General features: G+C 41.7%; 1 long non-coding RNA gene across 1 annotated transcript in view; it reads left to right on the top strand.

The window, feature by feature from the left end:
* LOC132028814 (uncharacterized) overlaps window positions 1-11,749 on the top strand; it is a 38,112-nt gene extending 26,363 nt beyond the window's left edge. Inside the window, exon 3 of the long non-coding RNA XR_009407559.1 lies at window positions 11,681-11,749. This is a non-coding gene — a long non-coding RNA (uncharacterized LOC132028814). The remainder of the gene's footprint in view (window positions 1-11,680) is intronic.
* Window positions 11,750-12,178: the final 429 nt, after the last annotated feature.

Here is a 12,178-nt window from a genome sequence, read left to right as displayed (position 1 = left end):
AGTAGAGAGTACGCTTCTGAGTGAAGTTGAGCCTTTCGCTACGATTACCGAGAAGACATCAGACGTTCATTCCTAGCTCCGTTCCCAGACTTTGCTACTTCTGTCATGCTCTTGGCCTCTCAAAACTGAAACATTATCATGCATTTCCTCCTCTTCCTCAGATTTAACCAGCCACTAAGTTCCAATAATTCTGAAGTCTTAACACCTCTCACATCTTTCCCTTTTCCGCATATATTTACCTACCTCAGACTCACTTGCTCACAACCATACCGCAGCAAGTTCCAGCTGGGAACTCTCTAGGTCTCCATCTCCCCAGTCCAAACCCTTATCGATTTTCCTCCAACATCGGCAGAATCATCCTCCTGGTGTACCCCCTTTTTGTGTAGAGAGGGAAATACCAGCTCTAGTCATTGCTCCACCTGTGTCTCTGGCCTCATTCCCCACCTGCCCTCTCCTTGGCATTCCTAACTGATATTCTCAGGCGTATTGAAAAGAGTGGTGGCAATTATGTCTTCCTTTATCTGTTCCATAAAAATTTATGGGGCCCCTATCGTATGAGCGCCCTTAAACAAATCTTAGGTACAAAAAAAGATAAATAGAATGCAGTCTCTGCCTACAAATAAGAGAATTGACATTATACCGATTTGAGTTTGGGGGTATATTGTGGTGGGGGTTAATAATACAGGTCTCTGCCTGGTGGAGAGAGAAGGTTGAGTGACGAGTTATTGGTTCTCACTTGGGAGAAATGAGGGTCAGGGAAAATGTTACATAAGAGAAAATGTTTCCTCTGAAAATCAAGAAAACAATTCCATTTACAATAGCATCAAAAGAAAAAGGAACACTGAAGAAAAATTTTAATATGCCAAGAACTACAAAGCCCATATACTGAAAACTACACAACATTGCTAAAAGAAATTAAAGATCTAGATAAATGAAAAGGTATCCTGTGCTTATGTATTGGAAGATTTACTATTATTGTTAGGGCAATACTATTGAAACTGATCTACATGTTCAATGCAATCCCTCTGAAATTTCCAACTGCGAGGGATACAGACTAGTCAAAACAATCTTGAAAAAGACCACAGTTGAAGGGCTCACATTTCCCAACGTCCAACTGACAAATCTACAAATCTACAGTAATCCAGACAATGCGGCACTGGCATACAGGCAGAAATAGACACCAATGCAAGAGGACTGAGAGTTCAGCAATAAACCCATGCATTTATGGACAAATGGTTTTGGCAAGAGTGACAAGGACATTCAATGGGGAAAGTCTTTTTTTTTTTTTTTTTTTTTTTTTAAACAAATGGCCAGGAACAACTGAATATCTACATGCAACAGAATGCATGTATACGTCTTTCTCACACTACAGAAATCTAAGTTGTCTTTAGGAAATGCAAAACCATAATATTATTTACTTCCCACTAGGATGACTATAGTAACACACAAAAAAAGGCATTAGCAAGTATTGGCAAGAATGTGGAGATATTGAAATACTCATACACTGCTAGTGGGGATTTTAAATGGTGCAGCTTCTGTGAAAAATGTCTTAGCAGCTCCTCAATATTTTAAACACAGAATTACCATATGACCCAGAAATTCTACTCCTAAATATATACCTGAGAAAATGAGGACAGGTGTTCATAGATGTTCACTTGTATACAAAGGTTCGGAAAAATATTTTTTTTAGATTTTATTTATTTTATTTGACAGACAGAGATCACAAGTAGGCAGAGAGAGAGGAAGGGAAGCAGGCTCCCTGCTGAGCAGAGAGCCCAATGGGGGGCTCGATCTCAGGACCCTGAGATCCTGACCTAAGCCGAAGGCAGAGGCATAATCCACTGAGCCATCCAGGTTCCCTGGTTCATAGCAGTATTATTCACAATAGTCAATAAGTAGAAGCCATCCAAATGTCTATTGGCTGATGAATAGATAAACAAAATTTGGTATATATACACATTGGAATAATATTGGGTCATAGAGAAAAGTAAAGTATGGACCCATGCTATAACATGGATGAACCTTGAAAACATGACGTTAAATGAAAGAAGCCAGACACAAAAAAGCCACAAATTATATGATTATAATTCTATGCAGTGTCCAGAAAAGGCAGATAGGAGACAGAAGGTCGGAAGAGTGGTCACCAGGGGGTGGGGGGTGGAGGAGAACTGAGACTCACTGGTAATAGGCACTAGTGTTCTTGCTGCAGTAGTGAAAATGTTCTAGACTTAGCTCATGGCAGGTTTAGTATATTCAAAACATAGGGAATATACTAAAGGCTACAAAAGTATATACTTTAAAATGGTGAATTTTATGTCATGTGAAGCTAATCTCTTTTTTTAAAAGTGCTCTTAAAGAAAAAAGAGAAGATGGGGGCCTGGGTGGCTCAGTTGTTAAGCAACTGCCTTTGGCTCAGGTCATGATCTGGGATCGAGCCGGAGTCAGGATCCTTGCACAGCAGGGAGCCTGCTTCTCCTTCTCTACCTGCTATTCTGCCTGCTAGTGTGTGTGTGCTCTCTCTCTCTGACAAATAAATAAATAAATCTTAAAAAGAGAGAGAGAGAGAGAAGATGCTTTAAGTAAACCATGAAGATGCAGCAAGGGAAGACCCTAGGAGTGGAAAGTGGAGAAATGAATTCTAGGCTGAGGGGATCCGATGTACAACAGCAGACCCACAAAGCAATATATTCAGTTCGGGACTCTACAAAGGATTACAAAAACCAGCCCACCAGCCAACCTAACCCATCAAATCAGTTGTAGGCAAAAACAAACAAAACTTTTAAAGCTTTTCTTTGTGAGTCAATATGACACTTCATTTCTTAAGTGATTAGAAGATGATTTTCTTCCCTCCTGCCTTTTGGTCCTCACCTTGGAAGTAACTTAGTTGATCCATAAATGAAGGGTGTATGGGTGTCATCCCCGTGCCTGGAATGCTCTTTTCCTGACTCTCCATGGCTCACGCTTTCTTATTTTTCAGGCCCGACTTAAATGTCTTTTTTTCAGGAGGGAGGCCTTTCCTGACCCTACCATCTAAGTGGATTCCCATTTCTCACTGTTATTTTCCATCACAGCATTCTGTTAGTTTCCTGCATAGGAAATAATGTTCACTTACTGGTTTTGGATTTTTTTAAAAGAATTATTTAGTTATTTTAGAGAGTGGGGGAGGGGCTGAAGGAGAAAGAGAGAGAGTCTCAAGCAGACTCCCCACGGAGTGTGGAGCCTGACGCAGGGCTCAATCCTACAACCCCAAGATCATGACGTGATCGAAACCAAGACTTGGGCACTTAACCAACCACACTACCCAGGTGCCCCATGGTTTACTGGATTTTTATTTCTCACCCTAGACAATAAGCTCTGAGGACAGGGAACATGATTGTTTTATTCAGTTCTAGTCCCCAATGGTAGGACAGTGTTTCATTAATATGAGTTCAAGGCAGAAAGCTGTGATGGGTAGATCAGACCGCCTCAGGTTACTGACCCAGTGCAGTCTGGCATTGTCTTCTTGTTCTGAGGCTGACACGGTTGAGAGCCCAGTCCACAATATCCCAGGCTTACCTGGTCTAGGACTTGGCTGTGGTTTAACTCTGTGTTTGCAAAATTTATGGCCCTTGATAGCAGAGAAATTCATCCCTGCCAGAGTCAACACCAATAAGTGCTGTGACTCATAGCTCAGCCTGTGTTAGTCAAGGTTGGGCAGAACAGGCTTGAAAGGGCATTTCTCTTATGCAGCAGAGGATTGGGTTTAAAGTTGGGAAGTGGGGCGTCTGGGTGGCTCTGCTTTTGGCTTGGGTCATGATCTCGGGGTCCTGGGATCAAACCCTGTATCTGGTTCTCTGCTCAGCGGGGAGCCTGCTTCCTCCTCTCTCTCTGCATGCCTCTCTGCCTACTTGTGATCTCTCTCCCTCTGTTAAATAAATAAATAAAATCTTAAAAAAATATATATAAATATAAAAGTTGGGAAGTGAGCAAACACACTGCTTGGGTGAAAGGCTCATGGTAGGCATGTTGGGGATGAGGTTGGAATGCAAGTTTGAGGTACAAGTTAGAGTGTGAAATCTAACTCTAGAGCAACCCTCTTGTTTAGCTCTTGTTGAATCGCCGGACTTCTGAGGAAAGAGTGATGCTTTCAGTTGTGGGCTTGGTTCTCCGAGGGAGATGCTGAAGACCAAGTTTGTGGTATGAGAGATATATAAGGAATAACACTTGTGGACAGAAGAAGACTTGAGCAGTGGGAGAAACTGGATTGCAACAGAGGCTTGGCCAAGCGTGGGCGAACCCAGGGGGCGCTCGGGGAGGAGAAATGTAGGCAGAGTTGTCACATATCCTGCCAAATGTTGGGCCTTTATTACAGCCCCATCCCCATTCAGTGGCAACATACAGGCGGCCCAGTAAGGACATGACCGCAGGTGGAGCGATTCTCTGCAGCTGAGCCGCTGAACAGAGCTGACAGCTGGGAGCAAGTCCTTGTTCAAGGGGTCTGCTCCGTATCACAGCTTCTCCCACCTCAGTGCTGGAAGTGCTTCTTTCTTTCATGGTAGACATTTTCCATAGACTAGTTTTCCCTCATATCTAAGCCCATATGAGATGTTATCAAATTCTTTTCCCATTAAACATTAAGTTGTAGGCACGAGGGCTACTTCATCTTAACTCTTGCTAAGAGGTTGTCAGGCCAAAGAGTATATTTTTCTACCCCTAAATTTGGTTTGGCTTTTAAAATATAAATTTTTGCCTTTTGATTTTTAAAGATTTTTATTTATTTATTTGACAGACAGAGAACACAAGTAGGCAGAGAGGCAGGCAGAGAGAGGGGGAAGCAGGCTCCCTGCTGAACAGAGAGCCTGATGCGGGACTCGATCCCAGGAGTCTGAGATCATGACCTGAGCCGAAGGCAAAGGCTTTAACCTACTGAGCTACCCAGGTGCCCTGTTTTTTTTATTTTAAAATCATTTAGACTTTCAGGGTGCCTGGATGGCTCAGTCGTTAAGCGTCTGCCTTGGGCTCAGGTCATGATCCCAGTGTCTTGGGATTGAGTCCCCTCATGGGGCTCCCTGTCCAGTGAGCCTGCTTCTCCCTCTCCCTCTGCCTGCTGCTTCCTGCTTGTGCACTCTCTCTCTTTCTCTCTCTCTCCCTCTCTCGGTGTCAAATAAATAAATTATATCTTAAAAAATAAAAAAAATAATTTAGACTTTCAAAATCATCAACTGATAAAGAGAGACTAATGTTTCTCCATTTGGTTGGAAGCTGTTTAGTTCTACCTTTACTGTTACTGTATTCAAGGAAAGAGAAATACGAAAGGAAGGGGGAAATGAACTTCACTGAAGCCCAGTACCAGGCTCTTGGAGCTGACTTTTCCATATTTTATGTCATTCAAATTAGGAGGAATTGCCTTGCAAACACAGGTCACTGATTTCGAGGACTCAGAGATATCGGCTGTCTCTTATGCCAAGCAGCTAGGCATTATTTGTTATAAATGCTAAATTCCTCCAGATACTTCAGGAAGAGATATGCAGTGCAGAACTCCAGTTCACCAGGAACCTCCTTCCCCAGGGACATCCTGGCCATTCTAGGGCTAAGAGGGGTGGGCGCAGATAAAAAGCCGTTGTGTAATCTTATGACAGTTTCCTTCAGTGATGAGGTCTTTGTTAATTGCTTATGTTCTAAATGCACAGGAAACATACTTCCTGTCTAATGTGGGTTGTGAAGGTTAAACCAATTGGGTAGCTTTGAGAAAGTCACTTAGCTTCCCAGGTCTCTGTGACTTATATTATCTCAGAGTATTATTATCCTCCCTTTACAGATAAGGAAGCAGAGTGGTGAGTGATGAATGACACCCTAAGACTTCACAGCTGGCAAATGACAGAGCCACGCTTGGGGGCAGATCTGTCTGCCTGGCTCTGGACTCACACTGCCCCCACCCCTTTTGGTTTTTTTTGGAAGAGAGGGAGTGAGCTGGGGTGGGGAATGGGAGTAGAGACAGAGAGAGAATCTTTTTTTTTTTTTTTAAACATTTTATTTATTGGGGCGCCTGGGTGGGTCAGTGGGTTAAAGCCTCTGCCTTCGGCTCAGGTCATGATCCCAGGGTCCTGGGATCGAGTCCCACATTGGGCTCTCTGCTCAGCAGGGAGCCTGCTTCCTTCACCCAGATTCCCATAGAGAGAGAATCTTAAGCAGGCTCAACACTTAGTGTAGAGCCCAATGCAGGGTTCAATCTCATGATCCTGAGATCATGACCTGAACTGAAATCAGGAGTCCAATGCACAATGGACCGAGCCACCCAGGCACCGCAAACCTACACACTTTCAACAACATCACCCAGTCTCCCACGAAGAGGTTGGGTGTATGATTTCTGTATTTTTCCATTTTAAAAATTTTGTGCACTATCAGGCATACTTACCAGACAGAAATAGAAACTTTATTCAGTTTACATACACAGTATTAATGCTATATGTTTATAGAGAGGTTAAAATTGATTCTTGCTCTCTTTGAGGATATTTCCTTTGAGCAGTAAGATATTAGATGACACCCTCTGAATTTCAAAGTCTTAGCCATGGGAGACTGTCTGATCGGCTAAAGCAATTTATTAACTTCCTCTTTTATAGAGCATTAAAAAACAAAACAACAACAACAACAACAACAAAAAAAAACAAATGAAGGTAAACTGCCAAAATTTTTTAGAGCATATTCTTACAAATGGGGCCTTTGTGTAGTGATGGTGTCCGGTAAGTCTTTTCAGTATTTGGTAAGATGGTATGTGGTAAGTTTCTATAAAAGATAATTAAGCAGAGAAGGTTTTGTGCACTGAAATGGTCACTTTTGAAAGGATGCTTTAAAAAATTATTTCCTTTCTAAATGTTTGTGTAAGAAAGGGTAACCTTATATCCACTTTCAACTGGGATTCTGCTCCTACAACAGAATCTCCAATGGAAATCCAGCAACTCCTCTTTCCTCTTCACTGTGCAAGGTAAGCCACACATCCTGTGAAATGAAAATGAAAGTATGGCTAAAAAGTAAGTCTCATCTTCCGGGTTTGCTTTATGACCAAGAAGTCTAGGTGCCTGAGGCCTGGGACTTGAAGGGGGTCCTAGCGCCTCCTAGTGGTATAAAGGAGCAGATCACTAGCTGAGACCCTGCAACCTTCAGGATTCTGAGCACTGACTGAGCTTACCTTTCCCTTCAGAAGTTTTCTCAAGATGTCCTGTGTTTAGGGGCGCCTGGGTGGCTCAGTTGGTTAAGCGTCTGCCTGAAGCTCAGGTCTGATCCTGGGGTCGTGGGGTTGAGTCCCACATGGGGTTCCTTACTCAGAGGGGAACCTGTTTCACACGGGGCCTGCTGCTCTCTCTGCTTGTGTGCACTCTGTCTGTCTCTGGCAAATAAATAAACAAATAAATATTTTTTTTTTAAAAAGAATATTCTGTGTTTTAAAAAAGGAATATTCAGGGACACCTGGGTGGCTCAGTGGGTTAAGCCTCTGCCTTTCGCTCAGGTCAAGATCTCAGGGTCCTGGGATCAAACCCGGCATCTGGCTCCTTGATTGGCAGGGAGCCTGCTTCTCTCTCTCCCTCTGCCTACCACTCTGCCTGCTTGTGCTCTCTCTCTCTCTCTCTCTCTCTGACAAATAAATAAATAAATAAGTAAAATCTTTAAAAAAAAAAAAAAAAACAACAAAAAACTTTGTCAGACTTTTAACAACCAATCTCTGAAGAAGGTGAAGCAAGTCTATGCTCGCCTTACCTGCCAAGAAGTGTGAACTAAGAGATGTGAAGTAAGGAAGTCTTGTGAGGCTGACACTGCTCATCTCCAAACCACACTTGGGCCATCAAGGCCCTAGACTCTGGGCTAGAATCGTGGTTTAGAGGCTTAACAGCTAGGAAAGCTTGGGACATTTTAGTAACATCTGAAGGCCCTAGAAAAATTGTAATCAGCTTGCCTTAGGGTCTGTTTTATTTTTTAAAAGATTTTATTTATTTATTTGACAGACAGAGATCACAAGTAGGCAGAGAGGCAGGCGAGAAAGGAAGGGAGGCAGGCTCCCTGCTGAGCAGAGAGCCCGATGCGGGGCTGGATTCCAGGATCCTGGGACCATGTCCTGAGCGGAAGGCAGAGGCTTAACCCACTGAGCCACCCAGGCGCCCCTAGGGACTATTTTAATATAGGGCCAAAGGGCAGATGAGTTTTGGTTGGTTCAGTTACTTACTCTTTTTTTTAAAAATTAGCATATAATGTATTATTAGCCCCAGGGGTACAGGTCTGTGAACCATCAGGCTTACGCATTTCCCAGCACTCACCATAGCACATACCCTTCCCAGTGTCCATCACCCAGCCACCCCATCCCTATCAGTTGCTTCTTCTTGGCTCACCTGCAGATTAGAGTGACCTCCTCAAGGCCAAGGCTATTAGCTAAGTGCTTCCTGGATTTCTTAGATTACAAGCAGGGACCCCTTTGCTCAGCCAGCAGAATCCAGTTTCTGTCTCTTATTTTCCCTATGGTTTTGTACTCCTAGAGAAACACATATAAGGTGGTTGGAATTGTTCTTCAAACACTAGCCATCTTGGAAGGTCCAGGAGCTGCCTGGTCTCCTTCAGTAGTTTCCTTTTCTTCTTAAGAAATTTACTAGGGAGGGACATCTGGGTGGCTCAGTGGGTTAAGCCTCTGCCTTGGGCTCAGGTCATGATCTCAGGGTCCTGGGGTTGAGCCCAGCGTTGGGCTCCTTCCTCAACAGGAAGATTGCTTCTCCCTGTCTCTCTACCTGCTATTCTGCCTGTTTGTTTGTTCGTTCTCTCTCTCTCTCTCTATATATATATCAAATAAATAAATAAATAAATAAACCTATCTTGAAAAAAATAAAAAGGTCAAGGGTGAGTAAAAGAATAGAAAGGATGTCCTTTATTCTGAAAATCTAAAACTACATCCCCGAATGTCTGGGTGGACTTCATAGGTATAAACTGAATGGACATTAGATAAGCCAGCTTCTACCTCCCATAACTGCATGAATTTTTTTTTTTTTTTTTTTTTTTTTGGCTGGGACCACATTGGTTGAACCTAAAGTAAATAGTAACCTGAAAATTCTTTAGGGGTTCATGTATGTGCTTGGCCAAAAAGAAAGTGACCTTTTTCATTCTTTCTTTCCTTCTGTGGCATGACCCTTCACTATGGAGAAAAAAGGAGTAGAGGTTGTACTGGAGGGGGACAGAGACAATTCTAATTTTCTCTTTTCAGTTTTTCACTTTTGACTCAGACTACTTTTCCTTCCTTTTATTAGTTTAGATGATTTTACTGATGAGAAACTGGAAGCACAGAGAGGTGAGGGGAATTGCCCAAGATCACAGAGATTGTGATAAGTTGTGATCAGAACGCTGACTTCTAGCTTTGTATACCATTCTATTGCCGTTTTTAAGGATTTACCAGGAAAGCATTATAAGGAGAGAATACTGGACAAAATGTTGAGAATCCTGGACAATATTGTATTTGGGTAAATATTAAGAGAAAATTCATATTCTACTTTCTGTGTGTGCATGTGTGTGCAAGTGAATGAGCACACCGGGAGAACCTTAGCTGGAAAAACCATCATTGTTACACTCTACGCTAACCAGTAATCCTAAACAGAACTTTGTTTTGTGACCTTTTTAAGACAGAATTATCATGAAAAATGTGATGTTTTCAGAATACTGAAATTAATAAAATTAATGAAAAGTAAAATTAATGAAAGTAGCCACAGAATTACTGTTATTAATGTGAATTCTGAGAATCATAACTGAATCTCACTTCAGCTTCAAATATTTACAACACAGTCTCACAGGGAATTGCCTTCATTTAGATGGACATATGCCCATAACAAATAGCAAAGTACTAGGAACTCTTCCCTGAATCCCTATGTTGCCATGGAAACAGATAACCAAAATGACACCACGAGATTTCTTATTTCTAGAAACAATCTTTGCACAAATGGAATGCGAACACCAAGCTGTACAAAAGAGATGAGCCCATTTGCTTTTTAAACGATGCTGGTTCACAGTGATTAAGTCCATGGAAAACTTCAAGCTTTGCAACTTTTTCAGACTAGTTTATCTTTCCAGCTAATGAAAAAGTGACGAGATATTGAAGATTTTTTATTGTTAATGACATTGATAAACCACAAATGGGTGCAAAACTAAGAGGCCTCGTGCTATATGGCTGTGCCTCCAGCCACTTATTGCATGTTTCAAGAATTCACCTGCCCGTTAACACTATCACTTTTGGGAGGAGACCTGAGTGGCTCAGTCTGTTAAGCTTCCAATTCCTGATTTTTGCTCAGGTCATGGTGTCCGGGCCACGGGCTTGATCCCAGCATTGGGCTTTGCACTCAGCGGGGAGTTTGCTGGAGATTCTCTCCCTCTCCCTCTGATCCTCTCCTGTTCACACACGCTCTCTCTCTCTCTCAACTAAATAAAATCTTTTTTTAAAAAAATTAAAAAATGAAAATATTACTTTTGGGGAGTATATACCCATTTATTTTAGGTAATTTTGAAAACACTAAAATGAAAAAAAAAATAATTTGGGATCCTACATTCAGTGTTCTACTGCTATAAATCAGGTATAATTTTTTTTCCAGATCATTACATGCATATATTATGGAACAAACTACATTTGTTTGTTTATAAGATTGGAATCGCACTCTTTTTCCTACTCTTCTAAGCTGGTTCAATGCCATATGCCTAGTTGGGGGGTTGAAATGCTCTACCATCTAAGAACAATCGTCTCTTTCCCAAAGAAAGTTGTGCCTAGAAAACTCACACGCCGGGTGGGTATCAGAACATTCTTTTCTTGAATTGGTTCCAGATATTTTCTCATTATGCCTATATAAACATTTGTGGGGAGGCCCCGTATAGCACATGGATAAAAGACAGGCCCTATGATAACCTAGGAAAATGTACAGAAGGCTGTGGATGCTACTTTGGTCTGGTTGAAATAATATGATTTGTATTTCATTGAAGAATTAATAAAATTACTGTGATCTTCAAAAGAAAGTTCTAACATTTCTTTCCTTTTCTTCCAAGAAGGTATGTTAAAATGATATCAGAGGAGAAAGGAATTTGAATCTTCATGAGGAAACCAAATGTAGGAATAAAGAGCATAGATCTGGATTCAGACAGACCTAGATTTAAATAATGACACTACTAGTTGATAGCAGTAAGACCTTGTGCTGTACTTTCCTATTCTGAAAAATGGGAATGTAAATATTCCTTCAGTGTGTTGTTGGGAGAATTTAATGAGAATGTGTATGTAAAGCTATTAGTAAAGCATCAGGCTCACAGTGGGTACTTCCCTTGACAGTGGCTATTATTACTATTTAAAAAAAAAAGATTTTATTTATTTATTTGACAGAGAGACAGCAAGAGAGGGAACACAAGCAGGGGGAGTGGGAGAGGGAGAAGCAGGCTTCCTGCTGAGCAAGGAGCCGGGTCCGAGGCTCAATTCCAGGACCCTGGGATCATGACCTGAGCCGAAGGCAGAAGCTTAATGACAGAGCCACCCAGGCGTCCCATCTATTATTATTACTGAGTTGTGAGAAGATTAATTCAAGGGTCCCATGCTCAGTCCCACATGCTATACTATGAATTTAGCAGTGTCCGTTAACTTTAATATTCCCTCACTGCTTGTTTTAACAACTAATAAAAACAAATGTTTTTTACTGTGTTTAAGATTCTGCGAACGGTCTGTTGCTAAGACACAATCAGAGAAGAAGGACATCAGGTTATACAAATTACTGAGGTACGTTGGGTCTGATGCAATTTATGAAATACCAGAGATACAATCGATTTGTGGAGGAGAACTGATTTACATTCCTTGTGAAATGAGGCATTTCACTAAGAGACACAATTGGATGTGGCTGACTGCTTTGAATTCAGAAAGCAGTATGCACTGAGAGCTCTTTTCCCATCAGGGCTAATATACAGTAGCTACTAGAGTTGCTGCTGGCAGTGTATCATCTCCTTCTAGAAGGTTCCCCAAAGGATGAGTCTGCACATGGCAATTACTTGTATATTTCAAATCTTGCTTTTCTCTCTTGAGAAAAGGGCCTGTTCATTCTTATTTTTTAGTTTAAAACAAATATACACCTGGTTCCTTTGTTTTCAAAGTTTTCCCTAACTAGGAGCTGCTCTTCAGGATACTTCATGGTTCTTACTCCCTCCTGGTCAG

Source organism: Mustela nigripes, chromosome 12 (assembly GCF_022355385.1).
Source record: "Mustela nigripes isolate SB6536 chromosome 12, MUSNIG.SB6536, whole genome shotgun sequence".
Classification (NCBI taxonomy): Eukaryota; Metazoa; Chordata; class Mammalia; order Carnivora; family Mustelidae; genus Mustela; species Mustela nigripes.
Note: the sequence above shows the minus strand (reverse complement) of the source record. Positions and strands in the feature narration are given on the sequence as shown.